The sequence below is a fragment of the Pogoniulus pusillus genome, chromosome Z, assembly GCF_015220805.1.
Source record: "Pogoniulus pusillus isolate bPogPus1 chromosome Z, bPogPus1.pri, whole genome shotgun sequence".
Classification (NCBI taxonomy): Eukaryota; Metazoa; Chordata; class Aves; order Piciformes; family Lybiidae; genus Pogoniulus; species Pogoniulus pusillus.
This window is the reverse complement of record NC_087309.1, coordinates 55645468-55668955: the sequence shown is the minus strand read 5'-3', so window position 1 is coordinate 55668955 and position 23488 is coordinate 55645468. Positions and strand designations below refer to the sequence as shown.

Below are 23488 nucleotides of genomic sequence, written 5' to 3'. Positions count from 1 at the left end.
GACCCCAGGGTACACGCACTGGGCGTGTGTGTGTTACACAATTTGTTTGCTGCCTCGTGGGTCCTGGCAGGAAAACATGTCCGGGCATGTAGAGGCATGGTGAAGCCTCAGTTTTGGGGCTGCTGCCCCTCCACCACACCACCCCAGCCAATTTGCAAATAATGAAATCAAACGCAAAGGAGCACATCTAACACAGATTTTTTTGACATGAAGAAAACACCTACTGTGAAGGCAAGCCATTCTAAAATAACAACAATAAAATAACAGGATGCACAGCCTTTCCTACGTGACCCTGCTCTGGCAGGGCAGCTGGATTTGATGATCTCCGGAGGCCCCTTACAGCGCCTGTGATTCTACAGCTATGATTCTACTATTCTGGAAAGAAAAGAAAGCAGGACATTTCCCTCTCAAAGAAAGACATAAAACAGGGCAGCAAAACTAGGCAGGGCTGCAAATCTATTTGGCAAGGAAAATTACTCGCAGTGGAACAAAACAAGAGGTAAGGGTGAATTATGCAACTTAAGTATCCAGCAATCTTGAAAGGACCTGAAAAGAAAGGTAATCTTCTCCAATGACAGCTCCTGATTCTTAGGTAGAAAAAGATGAGCATATATTACAGGAAAATTTCTGGTCTCACTTTTCTTAAGGCACATCTGATTATACAGACCGACCAGCAGAGAGAGCTGCATCAACTGGAAAAGCCTGCTCCTCAAATAGCCTGTTGTTGACTGGTGCCCTATCTGGAACAGCAGTCAGGACAGCATTTAATTAATAATGTAAGATAAGGATCACAAAAGGTAGAGGCTAGATGGGACCTCTGGAGGTTATCTAATCTAAACACCCTGTGAAAGCAGGTACACCTAGAGCAGGTTACATGGGAACATGTCCAGGCACAGTCTGAAAATCTCCAGAGAAGAAGACTCCGCAACCTATCTGGGCAGCCTTTTCCAGTGCTCTGTAACTCTACAAGTAGAGAAGTTTTTCCTTATGTTTAAGTGCAACCTCCTGTGTTGCAGTTTGTACCTGTTGCCTGTTGTCCTATCCCTGACCAGCACTGCAAAGCCCCATCCCCATGACCTCCTCCCTCTAGATATTTACATGCATTTATAAGATACCCTCTCAGTCTTGTCTTTTTCAAGATAGGGAGCCCTTGATCTCACAGCCTCTCCTCATAAGAGACACTCAAGTCCCCTAACCATTTTTGTGACCCTCTGTCAGACTCTTTCCAATTGTTCTCTGTCCCTCTCAAACTGAAGAGGCTAGAACTGGACACAGTATTTGAGGGGCAGCCTCACCAGGGCAGAGTAGAGAGGAAGAAGCATCTCCCTTGTCTCACTGGCCACAGCCTTCCTAATGAACTCCAGAATATCACTACCTTTCTTGGCCATGAAAGTACACTGCTGACAAATCTGTTACCCACCGGTTCTCCCAAGTCCTTCTCCATAGAGCTGTTTCCCAGCAGGTGAACCCCTAACCTGTACTGTTGCATGGGGTTATTCCTTCCCAGACACAGGACTCTCTGCTCGTCCTTACTGACTTTATGATATTTCTCCCTGCCCAGCTCTCCAGCCTGTCCAGGTCTCAATGAATGACAACAGAGCCTTCTGGAGTGTCAGCCACTCCTTTCAGTTTTACATTATCAGCAAACCTGTTGAAATACACTCTGTCCCTTCACCACTGACAAAAGATAGTAGGTATGCATACTTGGTACACACACAGACACAGAACAAGAAAACTGAACCCACAGCAACACATTCATTCAACTATCACAACTGTTAAGCACACTGTTAACACATGAGAAAAACACAGGCAGTTCTGTAGAGCTGGAGATCTGAAAAAGTTCTTATGCAAGGTGGCATTCTTGAAATCATCATTGCAATTTGCAGTACTGAAATAAGAGAGATGCTGCCAAAGCTGTGGAAGCAGAGGAGGCAAACATTACCACTATTGCAACTTTCGACATGATCTTTTTGAGTAACTAAGGGAATCAATATGCAACTTATGAAGTCCAATGGAGCCTTACCTTATATTCTGTTCCTTTCAGGGTGTGTTCTTGATTAACTCCTCCACATGCTATCTTTTCAGTACACAAAACTACAAATGGCAGCAAGAGTCATACTAGTCTGTCTTTTCTTCCAGTTTGAAGCACTTTTAAAAGCTACATATTTCTTTAAGAAATACCTACTCTATAAGAACAACACAGAAATAAAAAACATTCAAGTTTAATCTGCAAGAGGCAGAGACATTTTAAGTTGAACAAAGAGACATACTGCAGTCATTTGATCCTGTATCCCTGCTCAAAACAAGGTTGGATTATGCCAGGCTCAAAGCCTGTTGAGTGAAGTTTTTGCAATCTTGTAAAATAGATATTTCAAAGCCACTCTGAACAGCTCATCCTGTCTTTGACCATCCTGCTAGTGAAAAAAACAGCTTTCTAAATAACCAACAAAAACTCCAGCTCCATATTCTATATATGGCATCTATAGTGGCATCCTGGCCTGCATCAAGAATGGTGTGGTCAGCAGGAGCAGGGAGGTCATTCTGCCCCTGTACTCTGCACTGGTTAGACCACACCTTGAGTACTGTGTTCAGTTCTGGGCCCCCCAGTTTAGGAGGGACATTGAGATGCTTGAGCGTGTCCAGAGAAGGGCGATGAGGCTGGTGAGAGGCCTTGAGCACAGCCCTATAAGGAGAGGCTGAGGGAGCTGGGATTGTTTAGCCTGGAGGAGGCTCAGGGGGGACCTTATTGCTGTCTACAACTACCTGAAGGGTGGTTGTGGCCAGGAGGAGGTTGTTCTCTTCTCTCAGGTGGCCAGCACCAGAATGAGAGGACACAGCCTCAGGCTGCGCCAGGGGAGATTTAGACTCGAGGTGAGGAGAAAGTTCTTCACTGAGAGAGTCATTGGACACTGGAATGGGCTGCCCGGGGAGGTGGTGGAGTCACCGTCCCTGGAGCTGTTCAAGGCAAGGTTGGACGTGGCACTTGGTGCCATGGTCTAGCCTTGGGCTCTGTGGTAAAGGGTTGGACTTGATGACCTGTGAGGTCTCTTCCAACCTTGGTGATACTGTGATATAAGCTCCCATCAGGTAAACACAAGATACAGATATCTCCTCAGGCTTCTCCAAATGGACACTCACAATACTCTCAGCCTCTTGTCCATAACATATTCCACACCTATTCACCTTTCATGGTTCTGCACTGAACTCACTGCAGCATCCCAGCATCAATATAACATTAAGAGACGCTGAACTGGAATAACACAATCACACAAAATTACTGTCTTTTCAAATAAAACATTATCTGGAAAATAATACATTTTAATAATACAAATGCAAAATCAGACACTCAAGAAAAATGCAGGCGATACCTAGGAAACAATGGAGTGTGCAACTGAGAATGTGCCCAGAAGTAGCAGCTACAGTAACTTTAATACACTTTGGTAGATTATGAGAGAAACTCATTTTTCACTTCACATAACATCAATGACAAGCAAATTCAACATCTAGATGGGGAAAAAAGGGTTAACAAACTGATTCCAGAAAAGGCACAGTACCTCTTTGGATTCCATATAAATGTAGAAGAGGATTCAAACCCACTATTTTCACCAGGACAAGTCATGGAATGCTTATACCAGCCAGCCAGTAAATACTCTCAATTTGACAAAAAAAAAAGTGAAGTAATTCTGGAAAACAACCATTTTAGAAAGGGAAAAGATGCTCCTAACTCTAAAGTGTTTGGATATTGAAGAATTTTCTTCCCTTTGCAACTATAAGACAGCGTTTTTTTACTTCTGCAATCTAGCCTGCCAATAAATGCAAGCAAGGACTACAAGCTGCTTTGTGCTGTCCACTCTCTCTGCTCTCCACTACCTTCAGGAGGTTGAAGTCACGCAGAAATTGAGTTTTCCAATACCTCTCTCCAACACTTAACTTACAGAGTAAGAAAGATATGGGACACAGAAACTTGTTAAACTTATACCAAGAACTCCAAGGCTTCAGTAACAAAAAACATAGCATGCCATGCACAAATGTTGTGAAAGCAGCAAGTCCAGTGAGTACTAAATGTACCTGCAGTTGCCTCCAAAAGGTTTTACCTTCTCTTCTATCTAGAACAAGCTTTTAATTACATCAGCAATAATGCAGACATCAATCTTAATAAAAAAAAACCAAACTATTGCTATCTAAAAGCTTATATTTATTCAGCTATTAGCTGAGTCATGTATTACTCAAATATTTTTGTTTATCATGTTCACATAGCTCAACAATGGAGAAGCATTCAAATTAATTTTGTTGATTTCATAAGGCTCTGACTGAAAGCTCTAGGAAGTTCTTCCCAGAGAGAGTGACTGGCATTGGAATGGGCTGCCCAGGGAGGTGGTGGAGGCACCGTCCCTGGGGGTGTTCAAGAAAAGACTGCATAAGGCACTCGGTGCCATGGTCTAGTTGACTGGATAGGGCTGAGTGATAGGTTGGACAGGATGATCTTGGAGGTCTCTTCCAACCTGGTTGATTCTATGATTCTATGAAACAATATTTGAATCCTGACAGAAAAAAAAATTAATTAAACAAGCTGCAGGTCAATCAGATTAAGAAGTCTAAGATGTTTTACTTTTTATATATTAATCTGATGTGGTTTTCAATGTAAGTGCCAAAAGAGATGGGTAGTTTAAACTATATAAACAGCTGAAGACAGGTTTCTAGTGATATCACCAAATCTGTTGAATTGGGCTGTTCGGTAGTTTTTAAATACACAGGAATAAAAAACAAACCAAAACAAGACACCATGCAGTTGCAGATACTGTTTAAAGGCACTGGAAATTTGTCTGCTGAAAGGGCTGTAATAATATACAGTTACAATTTTTCCAAATGTTATTTTATACTGAATGCTATCAAATAACATCTGTATTTGACGAAAGCACCCATATCTATATATATATATATACACACACATATACCCCCTTAAACCAGTATTTATCTGAATTCCTGCAACTACTTTAACAATATTCTGTATCTAGGTGCAAGGACTTTGTCAGCTTAAACCTCTACCCTTATCAATACAACAGCAGTACTAGAAATAAAGTGATGATTAATAGAAAGCCACTAGCTTTCTCCATTAGCTCCAGTTAATTAAGGTGTCCCTTGACTGAATCAACAGAGGAGCCCTTCACCATTGACAAACCTGTCTCACAAAGCTCTTCTGGAACGGCTGCTGTAGTATGGCCTCACTCTTCTCCTAGGTCTCTGACATGAAAGAAGAAACCATCAGTGCCCATAAGTTTTAACCCTTCCTTTTTTTTTAATACCCCTCAGTGCTTTCTGCTTGAGGGTTCATCATTCTTGTTCACCATGCTTGTCTGTAGGAAGTGTTGCTAACAGTGACACTAAGCTTCCACATACTTTCTCATTCCAGTTGTGCCAAACCTCTTCTCTTTAATGCTGTCTACCACAGATTATTACCAATTCTACTCTAGAAGCAAACACCACTAGTAAACACTTGTGCTGTTGTTCTCCTTTATACACTACTTTTACCTTTTTCTGAGTAACTGGCATGCTAGAGGGACATCTACATCACATCACTAATAAGGGAAGTAGAGCTAGAGTCAAGGGCTTCACATGCCAGTGCCTAGAGCCTCAGGAGTGGATAATATGCTCACTGAAATGAGTGTATTTTCCACTACAGCCAAAACAGCTGAAAATGGCATTACATCTCCTTCCTTTTACAAAATCAAAGCTATTATACACATAATTCAAGTTTTTTTCTACAATTCCAGTTGTACTCAAATCAGTTCTTCCTGTATTGCCTTTGCTCATTTGCTGAGGACCTCCTCCGCTGGCCTTTTGTTTCACAAACTTTTCCAATGAAGTAGCATGACTCAAGTAATTGACATAATATCTCTCCCTTTATTGCACAAATGCAGATATATTGCCCATACAGCCTTGCAAAGCCTCAAAATGCTTCTCACACTGAGCAACCAGTTCAGCAGTACTGTGATTACGCTGGCAACTAAACTGACGTCAACATTTTCCTCTGGTTTTATGATCTTCCCTTCTAAGGGCAATGAGAATGGTGAGGGGTTTGGAGGGCAAGTCATAGAAGGAGTGGCTGAGAGGACTGGAGATGGCTAAGGGAAGATCTTATTACTCCCTACAACTATCTGATGTAGTGAGGCCAGTACTGCTCTCTTCTGCCAAGTGAAAGGCAACAGGAACTGAGCTTAAATAGTGTCAGGGGAGGTTCAGGTTGGATATTAGGAAAAATTTATTTACTGGAAGAGAGGTGAGGCTTTGCAACAGGCTGCCCAGGGAGGTGGAGGAGTTGCCACCCTGGAGGTGTTGAAGAAGTGTATAGATGCGGTGCTTCAGCATATAGCTTAGTGATCATGGTAGCTGGGTTATGGTTGGACTTGACTGTAAAAAGTCTCTTCCAATCATAATGATTCTGTAACCCTCTCCTCACCCTCAAAAAAGACAAAAGGGGAGGGAAAAAATGAGAGTAAAAATTCTTTGTAGAATGAGTGATTTGCCACTGGAATGGGCTGCTCGGGGAGGTGGTGGAGACACCATTCCCGAGGTGTTTAACAGGAGGTTGGACAAGGCACTTAGTGCCATGGTTTACTTGATTAGAGGGGTTAGGTGACAGGTTGGACTCAATGATCTCAAAGGTCCTTTCCAACCTGGTTCATTCTGTGCGATTCTCTGCATGACTCCTTCAAAGGAACTCATTCTGCCCCTTTGTGAGGTTGAGTTGCTATTTTTTCCTTTCCATAGAAGACAAAAAAACCCCACAGCTCTCCCTAGCATTTTTCTTCCTTATCACTTAAGAGCATACAAGTTGCTTCTGGAGTAGATAATCTGCAATGTCTTCTCGTGTAACGGCTGTCAAGTCAGTAATTAGAAATAATCCATGGAAAGTACAAATTATTGATTAGGCTATTTATGGGACCACTGAACTTCATAAGACAGGATTACCTACAAACAAGCTGCACTCTGACTGATAATGAGGAAACAAGTTCACTTAGAAATTTATACAAACCTTAGAAATAAATATACACAGAAAATGTATCTAGGAAAAAAGTTCCAGAAAACTAATTCTTATGCTATCAAAGAAACAGCATTTCCATTCTTTTCCTTTTCTGCAAATTAATTATTTCCTGCCAAATCTTGATCAAGTTTAATAGTGCTACACTTGCACTAGTTCCAGCACTGCTAGTAAGCTAGAAAAGTAATCTTTCTTTTCATCTTCTATTTTTCATGTGACAGACACAATTGCAGATGTCAAACGATGTGTGTTACTGAGTCTAAATACCATGTTTGTTTCAAAATTTTCACCAACAGCCTTTAAATTCCTTAATAATGCAACAAGCAGAAGTATGTATTTCACATTGTGGTCCTTTCCATATTTAGGCAATGTAGTGGATTAAAGTAGCAGTTTCACAAACCTTTTAGGTTTATCACATCTCCGTTTAACTGTCAGAGATAGCGTACAGGATTAATTTTGCAAATGTAATTTGTGATCTCTCCTTTCCTGTTTGTTTCTACATACTTCTGTTTCCATTTTTTTTTAATCTGTGTGGAATCCTTTTGAAGGCATAATTAAAACACCAAGCCACAGTACTCAGAAGTGGCAGTGAACTGCTACATAAGACTAGAACTGTTCAAGTTACTGAAGCAATATTATGCTCTAGGTACAAAATTGTAAATGCAATGTTTACAGTGCAATGTTATACAATTCTGATGGGGTTTTTTAAGAGGGAATTTTCAGTGATCACTGCATGCATAAACACACATTGCTCACTGTTTAACTCCATAAAAGAGGAATGCAACAGCTTTAATCTCCATCACCATGAGAGAATTTCATATGCTTTCAAAATGTGATTAGAGCATCGCAAATACATTAACAGTAATGCTACTGCTCCTGATAGTTTCAAAGGTATTCTTGGTATTTATCACGTAGATCACTGAAATGCTGCTGCTGGACTAGTTAACACACAGTCTGGCTTTAGCAAATCTCATTATGTGATTACAGACATACTTAGTGTTAAACGGTGTGTACAAGCAATGAAAGGAATGGCAGGTCAGCTGTGGATTACACAGATGTGGGACGGTCACTTTGTTAATTTGTCTGTCTTTTTGTTTTTGCTCTTCCAGCCTGGAAATTCCGATTAAGTGAAGAACAAGTTTTACAGTATACTGTCAAGACTACTGTGATAATCAGACTAGTAAAGAAAGTGTGTGTGCACATGTGTTAGATACAGCATTTTCTGGGGAAATACAATATAGATTTTAGAGATAATTTTAGTTCAAATTATTAATTCTTTCATGCTTATATATAGCTAAATGGTGGATTAAAAGTGAGCAAGACACTGGAACACAGCATGATCAGCAGCCACAAAAGCTTATCTGCACTGGTATTTTCTACATCAGTTGCCTGTACTGAAGTTACAGAAGAAAGTTTCCATAGTCTTACCACAAGAAAAGATTTCTGTATTCTCAAGACATCAGCCTCACTGAAATTTGAAATTATATAGCCACAACTGCTAAAATAATTAACAGGTAAGGTTAAAGAGACACATACAAGGACTTCCACTGTCTGCATTTCTAGTACAGAGCCACTCATCTACCCACACCTTTTATTTTTTTACCCATCTGTGTCATGGTATTTTTCCCCCTCACACTCACATTTCATCTCCCTCCCATTATTCTTGTATTCTAGACTACAGATCAGTTCTCATCCAGCATACTGCCAAGCCACCTGGCAGGCTTTTTTCCTTTAAAAAAAAAAAAAAAAAAAGAAAAAAAAAAGACTTCTCATTCTTCAGAGATCAACATAAACTCTGATCACAATACCACATCCTTACCCACTGAGGCTAATAGAACTGAGTCCTCTCACAATCTGTTTTCTACAAGCAATTTATTTCTTCCACTAACAAATCAAAACTAATTTCCTCTTCAAAAACAGCAATACTCCTCCTTCAACTGAAAATGAACTCCCCAAAGTCCCAGACAATTTTAATATAGCTTAGCTCAGCTTGCAACTGTATTTGGCATATAGCCTCTGATCTCAAAAATTGTTTTATGTAATGGGTGTTCTGCAAGGAGGTTGGAGAGCATTTTTTTTGTTTGCTTGGGTTTGTTTTTTCCATTTTTTTCATCCAGAGGTGCTCATTGTGGAGTCTGCTATAGCAAATCTGAGGATAACAATGGATACAGAACAATGAAAGGTTGTTTCACCAATGTAAACTGAAAGAGAAAATACTTGCCCAGATCTGGGTCTGAGGACAGCACCACTAATGATCCATTTATTGTGGAACTGGAGGAAGTAATATAAAAAAAAATATAATGTCTGAAGTTGTGCCAGGGGAGATACAGGCTGGATGTTAGAAGGACTTTCTGGACAGAGAGAGTGATTTGCCATTGGAATGGGTTGCCCAGGATGGTGGTGGAGTTGCCGTCCCTGGAGGTGTTCAAGAAAAGACTGGATAAGGCACTTAGTGCCATGGTCTAGTTGATTGGACAGGTCTGGGTAGGACTGGATGATTTTGGAGGTGTCTTCCAACCTGGTTAATTCTATGAAAAACCAATAAAGCCACAAAAGAACAAGACAGAAAAGTCCTGAAAGAAAGTGGGTGAAGAGAAGGTAAGAAAGTAAAGAACAGAGAGGCATCTAGTGGCATGAAGAGACAAAGCTGTTTACATACTTGCTCCATCCTCACTTTAAGCCATATTTTTTTCCAGAATCTCATTGAGTTCCTGCTTCTGTCTCTAAATTCACCTCCTGCTTCACTAATGAGAGGAAGGAAAGCAATGATACTTTAACTATTTTGGGAACAGCAGAAAATTCTTTTTCCTCACAGCAGAGGAAACATTAACCATTCAAAATGGGTAATGATACACAATGTCCTCGCAGTGGTTCTGACTGAGGCTGCCTTTTTCATTTGTAGGTTCAAAAGTTATCTTGTGTGTGAGGCAGCATCGTCCATATTAGAAAGCCCACTTTTACAATTTGAAAAAACTTTCACTTTTCCTTCCATTTGCTGTGTATGCTTAACAAATGAGCCTACAAGTGCATCCTGTTTGTTCTTTCCACAGAGGCTTTTATACTGTTCTGGTTCCCTTATTCTCTCTTTCTTCTCCTTAATGTGCTACCCGGGAGGATGATTTCCTGTTTCATTTTCCTGACATACATCAAGCTTTGTTTCTTTCTTTAAAGGTTCAGTAAATAATTAGAAACTCTGTTGAGAAAGATGCTGCTCCAAACAGTATGTATGCTAAATTAATTGCAATGGACTACCACAAAATAACCACTAGATAACAATTTATTTGTGCTTTTGAATAAGAAATAAGCAAACGGTTTCAGAGCTGCTTCCAAACAGATGTATTTGGTGAGACTCTGGAATGAGCTGCCCAGGGAAGTGGTTGAGGCCCCATGCCTAGAGGTGTTTAAGGCCAGGCTGGATGAGGCTCTGGCCAGCCTGCTGTAGGGTAGGGTGTCCCTGCTCATGGCAGAGGGGTTGGAACTAGATGATCCTTGTGGTCCCTTCCAACCCTGACCGTTTCTGTGATTCTGTATTTCTCAAACAGACTAAAAATGTTAAGGCAAATACATTGTACTTAATTTCTGATATCTTAAAATTTGTTCATTCCCCTTTTGAACTAATCTAAAATAATCCAGAAGAAAGCCCAACATTTCAGTTCGTCTTAATTTGATAACAGAGGCAGCAAGACAAAATGAAAAGAAGCAGAAGGCAAGTGTTCTAACATTACATATATAGGAATTTTAGGAATAAATCAATAGTATGCACTCTTATTAAACGAATTCACATACGATGAAATTGTGTGGAAAATGGCACACTTATTCAACAAACATTTATATTCCTCAAGGGAAGAAACTTGCTAACAAAGGCAACTGTGGAATGTAAGTAGAGAGGTTAGTGAGCAATTGTTAAGAAAGAAACAAATACTAAAACTTGACTCGTGAACACATACACAAGAATCCAGCTTGATAAAACAACCAAGTCCCTTGTAACCAGCTCTAGAAGATATTCTGACAAAACAGAACATATTGGGCTCAACCAGCTGAAGTTCAACAACCTGACAAAACACAGAAGGTTGCAATATTCCAAAAGTTCCAGTTGGTTTACTAGTCCATGAAACTTGTAAAGCCAAAAGGAGTTAAAAAAAACCCAAACAACAAAACCAAAAACACGTGTCAAATGCATAGAAACTCTATACTAAGTACTCTGAAGGCAAGGCACTGATTTATTTAGCTTAACTTACAATAGCTTAAGTAATGACTGAAATTGAAGAAAACCTTTAATGGGAAACACTCAGTTCACAGGTTTACCTGGAAAGCTATTGTTCTGTGCACTTAACCACTGAAGCAGTCAAATCATTCTTTGTACTAATTATTTTTTAATCTAACAAGACCCATTACGTTGCATTTTAATGTAAAAAGCAATAGAATTCAATGTGCTCCATCTAGATTTCATGCATTATGCTAACAATCATATGGGCTATGGTTTTCAAGAGGATAATTTTTATTTCTAGTATGTTGCATTTAGAAAATGGGAATATAATAAAAACATACACAACATTAAAGCAAAAGTAATGCACAATTGACATTATTAAAAACGCTTCTAAAGAAATGCTGTACCACCAAAAGAAATCCAACAAAATACATTTTGCATTACAAAATGAGCAGTTCCTTAAAGAAAGGAAGCACTATAATTATATGAACTGAACAGATTGTTTTTGGTCACAATGTCCTCCAACGGTTTAAAACCGTTGTATCTCATCATCTTACAGTTATTTTTATACACAAACTGGGAGAGGGATATGTTCCCAGTTTGGTTGCTGAGAAGCCTCTGACCATGTACTGTCCTGGCTTTTCTTCAGAACTTGAAGTTAAAATGTTGTGTCCATGCCCTACCCTATTGCCCCAGGACAGAGAAAAAAAAAAAAAACAACAAAAACATTGACATGCTAAAATGAGTTCACAGCAGAGGCCACTAACATAGTCAGAGACTATAGCAGACCTTATGAGGATAATAGGCTGGGGAGCAGGACCTCTTCCACCTAAAGCAAAGAAAAGCTTTGAGGAAACCTAACAGCAGCTTGCAGTACTAAGAAGATTATTCAGAAGATGTATCCAGGCTCTTTACAGGATAAGAGAACCAACAGGCAGAATTTGAAACACAAGAGGCTCAGAAACAATACAAGGAGAAAGTTTGTCATCCTAAGGACAGCTCAGCAATGGAGGTTGTGTCCATCCTCGGATGCTTTTATGGTCTGACTTTAACACATAGAACCACAGAATCATTTCAATTGCAAAAGCCCTCTAAGATCAAGCCAAACCATCAATCTAATGCTACTAAAGTCATTAAACCCTGTCCCAAAGTGCCATGTCTACACCTTACTGAACACCTCCCTGGGCAGTGTATTCCAACGCCTGACCACTCTTTCATGCAAAAAAAAAAAATCATAATATCCAATATAAACTTCCTCTGGCACAACTTGAGGCCTTTTCGTCTTGTTCCATTGCTTTATACTAGAGGGAAGAGACCAATCCCCACCTCATCACAACCTTTCAGGTATCTGTAAGGCGCAATGAGGTCTCCTCTCAGCCTACTTCTCCTGGTTAAACAAACCCAGTTCTCTCAGCCATTCTCCACAAAATATGTTCCTCAGGCCCTTCACCAGCTTCATAGCCCTTCTCTGGACACATTCCAAGAACTCGACGTCCTTATTTCACTGAGGATCCAAAACTGAGCACAGTACTCATGGTTCAGCCTCAAAAGTGCTGAGTACAAGGGCATGTTCACTTCCCTACTCCTGCTGGACACACTATTCTATTTCTGACACAGGCCAGGATGCTGCTAATCTCCTTGCCCACCTAAGCACACTGCTGGGTCACATTCAGCCAGCTGTCAGACAGCACTCCAGGAGCTTTCCAGCCACTCTTCCCCATGCCTGTAACATTGCATGGAGCTGTGAACCAGCTGCATGACCTGGCACTTGGCCTTGTTAAACATCATACAACTGATCTCACTGCATCATTCCAGCCTGTCCATGTCCCTCTGCAGAGACTTCCTACCTTTGGGCAGATCAAGGTTCCCACCCAATCTGTTGTCATCTGCAAACCTAATGAGGGTGCACTCTATCCCCTCATCCAGATCATGGCTTAAAATGTTAAGACAAACTGGCTCCAAAACTGAGCCTTGGACAACACTACTTACAATTAGTTGCCAGCTGGATTTAACTCCATTTACCACCACTCTTTGGGTCCAGACATCCAGGTAGATATCAACACAGAGATTCATCTAACATTCCAAGCCACAAGCAACCAGTTTCTCCATGAGGCTGCTGTGGGAGATGGTCAAAGGCTTCAGTAAAACCCAGGTAAACAATATCTACAGCCTTTCCCTCATCCACTAAGTGGATCACCTTGTTGCACATGGACATTGGGTTCATCAAGCAAGGCCTGCTGTTAATGAACCTATGCTGACTGGTTGTCCTGCACATGCTTCATAATGGCACTCAGGATGATGTGCTCCATGACCTTGCCTGGCACTGAGGTCAGAGTGATAGGTCTCATTAATAACCCTGCTTTTTGGCAGGAGTTTGGAACAGAAACCTAAAGTATTCTATGATTCCATGAATAAAGTATCTCTGTTTAACAAAAAGTTACATTATTGGACTCTATTTATACCTTATAAGAATTGTAACAATAACCTCCCAAATATTTTCTTTAAAATAAAGAGCAGTTCAAAGCAATGCTGTATAAACCACCTGTTCACCCAAGATCAGAGATTATATGCTTGTTTTCTTTCTTAGTATTAAATTGTTTTCCCTTAGCATTAAACAACTCCACCACTTTTCCTGGCTTCTTGCATATTTAACCTATTGTGCTAACAGTATGATGAAGGACACTTGAGGTCACTTCTCTTTAGGCATTCTGTCAGCTACATTGTGGGAAATCAAAACAATAGTGCACTTTTTAGCCAAGACAGACTTCAAATGTGGGAGAAGGACAAAAGCAGTTTGACACATTAACACAAAACACCAAATGCCCTACAAGTAGTTTAAAAATAAAGCTTTTCAGTATTTCCAGAAATTACTGTAAAAATGTTATTTCATCACCATGCACAGTCTTCTAATCACAGCATAATATCTTAGACCATAAAAACAGACACCATGTATTATTAATTTAACCAAACGATTTTACCCCAGGTTGAAGAGTTTAAAAAATTGTGTCAAAACTCACGGAACCACCACAAAATTGACAAATACTACAACATTTTTATAGGAAACAAAAGTAAAAATATTTTAGCATTCTGAGGTTAGTTTAAAACTCAGTCTTATGAGCTCACAGGCAAAAGTTTTGGTAAGTGTAAGCAAATGGCAGAGGTCTTAGAAAACAGTCTTGGAATAATACCAAAGCACATGAAAATTATGGCATGGCTTATCTCTGCTGCAGTCTAAAGATATGCTTCTAAACAATGTTAAAATGACTGAATCATCTTGGGTAGCAAAGGCAACATGAAGTTGCAAGTGTCCTGTGTAATTTACACTGCCACAGCTTCCAGCTGGTGAAACATGAGCAGATTCAGGTACATTTATGTGTGTCACAATCATGAATGCCACTATACCACAGACATAGCTTCAGACTGATTTAGTTCTGACTTACACTAGTATAGTCTCATTAACCTCAACCAAATAGACTTCTTGGATTATTTATTTTCCACTTACATCTGAGTCTATATTTTATTACACTGTCTATAGGTCTGACAATGCATGACAATGAAAAGTGAATGTTTCAGATATTTTTTTACACCCACCTTGCACATGTCTTGTGAATCCTGCTAAAGTTCTACATTCTCATTACCTTACATGCTTCTCCACTACATCTGCAAGGATGTTTCCAAAATACACACTGGAATTCAGTGCAACTTCAGACCAATTCCCAAAGCATCATTTTAAGTTTCAGGGATCCAAAGACTCACAGGAATACAATGTCCAATGTCCAGCTACCTTGAAATCTCCTTTAACTAAAGCCAAGATAAAAGCAACCAGAAGTCTCTATTCACAAATCCCCTGACATACAGCATAGTTAGAAAGATGTATGAAGACCCATAAAGCAAATAAAAGATACTTTGGAACCTACAGAAATAGGTGCATTTGGAAATTCACCCAATTATATCTTTTTTTTAGAATAGTTCCAAAATCTTTGCCTTTTGGAAGACATATGTTGGTTTGACACAGCTTTATTGCCCACAGATGAGGATAGGGGTCTTGTGCAATCTCATGTCCTCAGATTCCACTGGGAACCCAGAATTTCCTTTGTAGCTCAGTCCATCTTTGGGATTATCCAGGATGTGGTTACACAACATTTTGTCTGGCACTGCAAGCCAGCTTAAGAAGTTATCCTGTCTATTCCCTTTCCCTAATACCACTTGTTCTGAAAGCAAAAAAAACCCAAAACCACCCTATCACTTAGGTCAGTGTTCTGATAACACTTTACAGCACAGAAGTACAAAGAGCTGTTGCGAAGGGGCAGCCAATCCTAGTGTTTGCAAGAGGCCGAGGGAACAGCTTGTGCCTCAGAGACAGTTTAAGAGGACACTTAACACACATCATAAAACCACAACCTTTATCTTACTCTCAGATCTTTGAGACTTCATGGTTTATAATTCCTGACAGAAAGGCCCAAACTCTTTCAGAGTTTGGATTTCCCCCTATTTGTCTTGTCTTTTGGCCATCAGTTGCTAAGTAGGCAGAGCCTACTTTCCAGTGCTCCAAAGAGCAAAACATGAAGTCATGAAAATATGAAATACCCATAAGAGTTTCACTGTTCTGAAAACTCTGCATAGCACACAACTTGTGAATATAATCAAAATAAATCCGTTGCTTAAAACCCATATATTAACACTGACCCTAATACACAGAAGTGGGCATTCAGTCTCACACAACTAAAACCAAAACTCTATTTAGAGTACAGGTCTAAGGGGCTAGCTTGAAACTGATTTTACAAGAGAACCTGCAGTTCTGGTGATGTGAAGTATGACAAAGTAGTGTCAGGAATAACTCCTTCTACTTACTCCAGTTTCTTAGGATAATATTTTTCCTTATTTATCTTTTGTAGACTACAGCATTAGAATGTTTCTGATTCTGCTTGGTCCTGAGAGGATGTTCCCTTGTACAGATCAGCTGCTATTTGGCTCCAGTTCCTGATTTCTGAGCAGAGAGGAGTACTCCTTCATACAGACAGGATGCAACAAACACGTAAGCAGCTTCATTTCCTCTCTGCGTTTTGGCAACCTTTTCCTCCTTTGCTTCAGAAAACCTTATAGAGAGATGGGGATTGATATCCTTTGCAACTGCATTATGGTTGACTTATGAACCAATGTAATACAGTACTGCTATGTTTTGCAGAACCAGCACCACACATATTAAATAATGTCCTCATTTCCCACAATTGGGAAATGCTGCAAAAGAGAACATTTTTGCTGTCTTGTACTGTCTAATGCAGTATGCAATATGCCAACTATACCACACATAACAGACTATATTTAACATCATCCCTCAATGAGAACCCTCACTTGAAATCTGTATTTTTAAAAGGCTTTTGTCTATATAACCTCAGTGCATCCTATGTTATTTTACTGTCTTAATAGATTTCAAAGCATGTTTTTAAGCTACAAAACCTCCTCTTTTATTAGAAATTAATAGTTGTTTTCCAGTAGCCTTTGTCTTCTAATGTTCTTGCTTTAGTCTCACAGTCAGGTTTTACCTAATAAATTCAATGAAATGCAGGCATCACCTGTGGCCCTACCTTTGTAACTGAATTCATTAAATCAATCCCACAATTTCAGGCTGGAGTTCGCAGGGCTCCTAGTCTAAATACACTTGAACAATTAAGGCCTCTAAAAATTGTTTGAGAAATATTCCAATGCAATACATTTGAAAGTTAAAGCTTTTTTTTCTACTTTAAAAATATCTCACAGTGTTGGAAACACAGGCTGTGGCACACCACAGACAACTGATGAACATTTTGCTCCTAACTTTAAAATCCTAGCAGACAAATAAGACTAATGAAGAACAAAGACAGAAAACACCCATTTAAAGCATACTAGCCATGTTCTTAAAGGTCTAGCAAATGTTAATAATACTGCTCTAAGTTATTTAAAAACACAAGATTTTTTTTTTAAATCTCTTGTCCCCATACTTTTGAGAAACAGGATATTTTTTAAATAAAAAGCCAAAACAACACAACAAGCAGACCTCACAGACTTTTTAAACTAACTGGGTAATTACTTGTATTCAAGGCCACCAAAAAAATTGTTAAGATCAAAGCCACATAAAGAAACATTTAAATTCTTGATTACACATGCAAATGATTGATTTTAACATACATATACTAATTTAAAACACTTCTGAAACACTGAAATCTACTGCAACTGCTTGAGCACATAAGCAAAATGATAAGGGGAGTATCAGATAAGACAATTCCACTAAACTGCCAATAAAAAAATTTACATCCCTGCCAACACGTAGATCAGGATAAATATCAGAAAAGCTTCTACATGGGGATGCACACAGAGGGCACTATATATACACTTATGTATGCATGTAAGCACTTCTTAAGTCCCAGTCTGAGTAATCAATCTTAGTTTTAGAAAGTTTATAAAATATTTCAGCTGTTTTCTAAGCCTGGTAGTTTCAGCTTGCCATTAAGTATTAACAGCAACATAAAACCAGCTTTGGTGATAACCAGTCAACACAGGATTTGAGCAGGATCAAAACTAACAGCTAGCCAAGTCAAAAAAAAACCCAAAACATTGACTACAGATAGCATTTGATGTCAACAAACATAGTAAACTGCTGCAAGTTGTCCTTTTAGGCACATGCCACACGGCATTGAATTTTAATCCAAACATAAATGGATATGCAAAAGAACCACGTACACGATGTGCAGCTCAACAGAATCCCTGCTTAATACACATACACTCATGACAAAACCCAAAGTGTTCCAGTGTCCAAAGATTGAAAACATTTCACCTGGGATACTGCCTCTTGTGGCACTGCAGAAAAAGCAGAGGCAATTCAAAGGTTTAATTGAGATATGGATGAATACTAAACATACTAGGAAATGAATAAACAAAATAAAACACCAAGCCAAACACACGAAACACACCGAAGCCCATAGGAAGGGACCAAGGTATAGCAAATCAAAACATCAAGTGCTAATGCTTCCCCAATATAAAGAAATATTCAACCATGATTAAAAAGCAATCTATTACCAATGAAAAGAACAGTGTAATACTATTGTGGAAGTCACTGCCAAAGACACAGATGCAAAGACAACTCACATCATGAAAGGACAATGTTTGTATTGATTTTAAATCAAATTTTGGCTGTATTTCACTGGATTTTTTTTTTTTAATATGAGTCACATATTGACTGGTGTTTGACTCTGCAATACAATGAAAATTAATGGACAATTATCTTCCAAGCAAGTCATTCTGCTTGTCTACTCAAAAAGTACTTAGATTTTCCTCCACAGAAAATGGCATTCTGCACAGGTCAATGGAATAGAAAGCAAGCTTGGAATAATTTTTTAAAGGTTAAATCAGCTGCAACTCAATATCCATAATAACACAGGGGATTATATCACTGTCCGTGCAGATCAGGTCTCCCTACATCAGTACTGCATAACCCAGGGAGCATAAATTGGAGGGGCATCATCTTTTTCTTCCAGCATCTCACAGGTTGCTATTGACAATGACAAGCTACCTTACACTGGTATCTTGCAGCTCTCACTGTATTTTACACTGGTATCTTGCAGCTCTCACTGTATTGCAATGCATATAACCCACCGCATGCATCAAAACGCATGTTGCAAACAAATATGATTACTATTCTTCCAGCAGAACTACTACAAAGAAGCATATATACACATCACATATAGACATTTTTGCTTTGCTTTTCAAGTCCCTGTAAAGCCATATTTACAATATGGAATGATCTGCAAATTCTCATATCCAGAAATTCAAGACAGCTCATTTAACTTCTGATAGATGATTTTATTTTTAATCACATATGACACAAGTTAGAGAAATACAAATGAGCTCAAATGTTGACTCAGATCTTGCTACTCTTACTGACATTACTCATCTTACTGAAGTCGCTGAGAACCCTGTGGGTGGACACATGAATTAATCTGGAACCCACTGAAATCAGTGCACAGCCAGCATCAGAGGCTTTGAAACAGCAGCTCTACAAACTTACACGGAAAAAACACAACTGTGCATAGAGTAGTAACAGTGTCAATATTTGCATATGAGCCAAAGTAAAAAGAAGGGGAGGTGTTAAAACAGAAATGCTAGCCTGTAACAGCATAGTTAGCACTAGAGTAGGATAAAATGGGTTGAAAGGCACACCAGTTGGTCATCCAGTTGAGCTCCCGACTCAAAGTTCCAGTTATTTTTATTACATCCCCTTCCCCCCTCAAAAAAATTATGAAGCTCTGGTTGTATTCTTCCCCTTAAATTTTCAAAATACCATCAAAACAAACGTGGAGTTTTTTAAATTACTGAGTGTTTAAGTTAATTGGCTTTTTGATGAAAGTTTTGTAACTCTGAATAATAGTTCTCTTTTACCGTAACTATCACCATTTAATTCATGTATCTGTCTGACGTTACCCTATTTCTGAGTCATGTTTATTTCCCTTTTAAGTTTTGGGTTTTTTTTAAACCAAGAAGCTAAATTATTTCCTGTAACAACTGCAAACATCATCACTGAAGCTTTTTGTTCACATACAGTAAACACGCAAAAACACCCCAGAGCAGAGATAGAGACAGCAACAGCAAAAGTGGCATCGCTTGGTAATTGTTTTTCTCACAGCTTCAGCAAGAAGATGCCACGGCTAGTATAAGATGGAAGTGACAGTCACTGTAGTAGTATTCAGTGGTCATACACAACATTAACTTCACACAGGCTGGAAATGGTTAATCCAGAGAGATTTCAGCTTTGTTTTTTTATGAGCCAAATCACCACTCTCAACATCTACACCCCAGAAAATGCAGTAGCCTCCTTTCATTTTCCATTCTGCAGCTTCAGTCAATCTGCATTCTGTTTTTTGCTCCCTTAAACTTCCCCATCTAGCAGCAGAAACTACTTCCTTACATTGCTGTCACTAGGACCTGCAAAAATGAAAAACTCTGTAGTTTAGATTCAAAGCTTCTCTGGAAAGCATATCTCTGCTTAAAATCCCTATCATTTCACATATACTACTGAAGCTGTTTGCCATAAATTTTTCTACTGACACCATTGAAGTCACCTGGGACTCATTCTCATCAAGCAGAGGACTGTGATGGCTACTGTGTTCCTACTGAATCCTCAAATTACTGTCACCAGGTCCAAGAAGGGAAGATAAACATGTATGAGGAATACTACTACAATATTTCTCTCACATCAATTACTAGGAAGGCTGGGCAGTGGGGAAGGAAAAGCAGCTGATCTATATAATTGGGGCAGATTATCGTTTTCAGCAGAGTATGTGATCTTTCCACAGTCTCTTGTCAAATATTGATTTTCCCAAAAACACACGAAATTTAGAGACATCTCTCTCACCTAAACTATACATATATTAGAATTCAACTAACACAGGGCCAGTGGTGAAGCAGATGATAAACTGGAAAGCTGTAAAGGACTGAGAAATCATAAACACTGATCATTAAGGAACTAAACTCAAGTGCAAAATCACATTTAAAACTGTAAGCAGTCATGACAGTCTTCCCAGTTATGTTTCCCTCTGCCCAACAACGAAAAAGAAGAATATGACCTATGTCTCTCCAGCAACAAATTACAAATAACCAAAGTAAAGTGTTACTCTCTCACCTGTCACAGAGACTGCAGGGGTGAGAAGGGGAAATTTGAAGACAGAGCCAATCAGGTTCTAATTAGACCTGAGTTGTACACACAAAAAAATAATTTCTTAAACGTTATCCACAATTATTTTCCAAAACAAGCAAACAAAACGGCAACAACACACAGAGGAAAATATAAATTACGTTAATTAATTCATAACCCACATCTGAGGGAATGTTTCCTCAGGGGCAAGTTCAACAGAGGCCAATGGCAAAAAGCCACAGCCGCTTCTGTGCCTGCCTGCCCTGGTTCTGCAGCGAGATGACGGATTGCCCTTCCGTTTCCAACGGCAAAGCCAAGTCTTCTCGAGAAGTTCCCCAGCAAAATGTAGCACCTTCACAGAGGTGCGGCACCCAGAGGAGGGCCGCCGGAATTTCAGCTCCGACCCGGCGAGGTCCGAACCGGCCTGGCTAGCCTCTGGCGAGCAATGTTTACGTGGGGTGTTGGGGAAACGCAACACCGACCTGTACAAACACCGCCACGCAAGGAGGGCTTTCCGTGCCGACCGAGGGGCTTTCAGTCCCTCTCCCGCCTCAGGTAACAGCCTACAGAAGAGCGGTTGTCCCGCTGCCCACCGCCTCCCACGGGGCCCCGCCGCCGCGTTGCCTAGCGCCAGCCTCGCCCCGCACCCCCGCCCGCCGGCGCCCCGCACTCACCCGCCCCGATATCAGAGAATGGGCAGCCGCCACACACAGCTCTGGGGCTGGTCAGCGGAACTCCTCGCTGGCGGGACGAGACGTGGGATACGCCGAGGTGCAACCACCACCTCGGCCACCCCCCTCCCCGCCTCCTTGGCCACCCGCCTCCCCCCAGCAGCCACTCCGGACAGCGGAGCACAGCCGTCGGGTAGCGCTGGCCCCACTCACCCCAGCGGTGCTGAGCAGCCAGGGGTGCGCAGACAGCTTCCCCGGAGGAGCCTGCTCTCTCGCCATGCACGGCGCCGAGGGACGCGGCGGCAGCGCCGTGCCGAGCAGCGCTCTGCCCGCTCCCCCCGGCCGTCCGTCCCGCCCTCCCGAGCGGGAAGCAGAGGGGGAGGGGCGGGGGAGCCGCCCGCTCGCTCGGGGCGGGGCTTGAGCCGCCAGGCTCCCGCCAAATGCGTCATCACGCAGCTGCCAGGAGGGGCGTGCTGGCGCCGGGTTCCGGTTTCGCGGGAGCCGGAGCCGCCCCGGGGCGTGCGACGCTTCCCGGCGGGAGAGCTGCCGTGGCTGGGCGGAGGGGGCACCCCTCGGCCCCGCGCACGGTCGCCCTCTGGTGGGCTTTCCCTTTTGCGTAGGGCCAGCAGTCGCGCCAGGGGTCCCGTTCGGGGTCCCGGCTGTCAGCGCTGTAAGCGCAGCCATCGCGGGGTACGTACAGAGCAGCTGGCCTGTGGAGGCTGCAGGCTCCTTCGTACGTACCAGTACAAAGTACCAGGGGTTTGTAGAGGCGGAAAGGAGAACCTGTCTTCGCCGGGCAGTTTTTGCTGTCTTGCCGCCTTCTCCAGTCTCGGTGCAGAGCTCAGTCTCCTTGTCTCCCACAAGTTTCAGTCTGCCCTCGCCCGTGGTAGCCGCCGTGAGGTAAAAACTGTAAATAAACTGAGGCGAAGGACATTGTGCAGGCAAGCACAAGTGTGAGGGGACAGTCCTTGCCTTCTTCAGCCCTGGTGAACAGAAGCAGTGCATCTTAGCTGTGATCTTACCTCACGGTGTTGTGTGGGTTTGGGGTCAAAGCATAAATGCAGTTTGTATTTTTTTTAAGCAAGTCTTGTGCATCTTAGTTCACAGAATCACAGAATTAACTGGTTTGGAAAAGACCTTCGAGATCATCGAGTCAAACCTATCATACATTCTAGTTAACCATGGCACTCGGTGCCTCGTCCAGACTCCTTTTAAAACACCTCCAGGGATGGTGACACCACCACCTCCCCAGGCAGCCCATTCCAGTGGCAAATCACTCATTCTACAAAGAACTTTTTAACATCTGGAGTGAAACTACTCTGGCACAGCTTGAGACTGTGTCCTCTTGTTCTGTCACTGAGTGCCTGGCAGAAGAAACCAACCTCCACCTGGCTACAACCTCCTTTCAGGAGCTGAAGAGAGCAAGAAGGTCTCCCCTGAGCCTCTTCTTCTCCAGGCTAAACAACCCCAGTTCCTTCAGCCTGTCCGTATAGGGCTTGTGCTCCAGCCCCCTCATCAGCCTTCTCTGGACACGTTCAAGCACCTCAACATCTCTCTTAAATTGAGGTGCTGCAGTGCTCAAGATGTGGCCCAACCAGTGCTGAGTACAGGGTCAGAATGACTTCGCTGGTCCTGCTGGCAACACTATTCCCAGTACAGGCCAGGATGCTGTTAGCCTTCTTGGCCACCTGAGCACACTGTTGGCTCATGTTCGGTCTGCTGTCAGTCAGCACCCCCAGGTCGCTCTATGCCTGGCTGCTCTCCAGCCACTCTATCCTCATCCTGTAGCACTGTGTGGGGTTGTTGTGGCCAAAGTGTAGAACCTTGCACTCGAACTTGGTAAAAATCATGGCCTTGGACTGTGCCCATCTAGCCAGTCTGTCCAGGTCCCTCCTCAGAGCCCTCCT

The 23488-nt window shown here is 41.4% G+C and overlaps 1 protein-coding gene across 3 annotated transcripts in view; it reads right to left on the bottom strand.

The window, feature by feature from the left end:
* JAK2 (Janus kinase 2) overlaps nt 1-21883 on the bottom strand; it is a 133177-nt gene extending 111294 nt beyond the window's left edge. For 2 of the 3 annotated variants that reach the window (XM_064176463.1, XM_064176465.1), the window contains exons 1-2: nt 21795-21883; nt 20899-20966 (exon numbers count right to left, since the gene is read on the bottom strand). The gene's annotated coding sequence lies outside the window, so the exon portion shown is untranslated. The remainder of the gene's footprint in view (nt 1-20898; nt 20967-21794) is intronic. The other variant, XM_064176464.1, reaches the window with a different exon arrangement.
* Between the last annotated feature and the right edge of the window lie 1605 nt (nt 21884-23488).